Source organism: Primulina huaijiensis, chromosome 9 (assembly GCF_012295235.1).
Source record: "Primulina huaijiensis isolate GDHJ02 chromosome 9, ASM1229523v2, whole genome shotgun sequence".
Lineage (NCBI taxonomy): Eukaryota > Viridiplantae > Streptophyta > Magnoliopsida > Lamiales > Gesneriaceae > Primulina > Primulina huaijiensis.
Genome location: NC_133314.1, coordinates 5226051 through 5226738, shown reverse-complemented (window position 1 = coordinate 5226738; position 688 = coordinate 5226051).

The following is a 688-nucleotide window of genomic DNA, read 5'->3' as shown; positions in this document are numbered from 1 at the left end:
AGCTTGCATTTCTTCAGGAGTTTTGGCAGCTGCAAGCATTGCAGTCATTTGGGATTTTTGTGCCAGGAATTCTGTCTGTTGTCTTGGTGGAATCCTGTAAAGCGGTTTTTGAGTTGGGACTCTTGTATTTTTATTATTGGTGATCCAAGCTTGGACATTGGTAGCTGTAAGGCTTGGAGGAATTTTAAATTTGTCCCACCATTTGACTTTAAATCTTCTCCTAATATGTAAAATTTTTTCGTCTGAAAATTCAACAGTCCAGGAAAGGACCCAAGGAAGATAAAATTTTATGCAAAAAAGGGCAAGAGGATGGAATCGTTTCTCTTCTGCTGTCGGGGCATATTGGGCTCTAAAAAGATTAAAGGAATTTTGGACAGGGTGTTTGAGGATTTCATAGGTGGATCCAAAATATTCCCACCATGAGTACCACCAGGTTGGGAACTTTTTTGGATTACAAATCTTGGTATCAAAATAGAATAACCAAGTGTGCTTGTGTTTCTGGTTTTGAATTAAGAAGGAATTGTACCAGGCTTGTTGATAGTCCCAGTAATTAAAAGGTATTTCAAAGAATGATGCTTCCTTATATTTTTCTGGAAATAGTATGGGTTTTGAAAATTCATAGCCCCAGTCAATTGGAGCAATAACTTTTAGGATTTTGCAGGTTGAATAAGCAGGATCATTATGACTT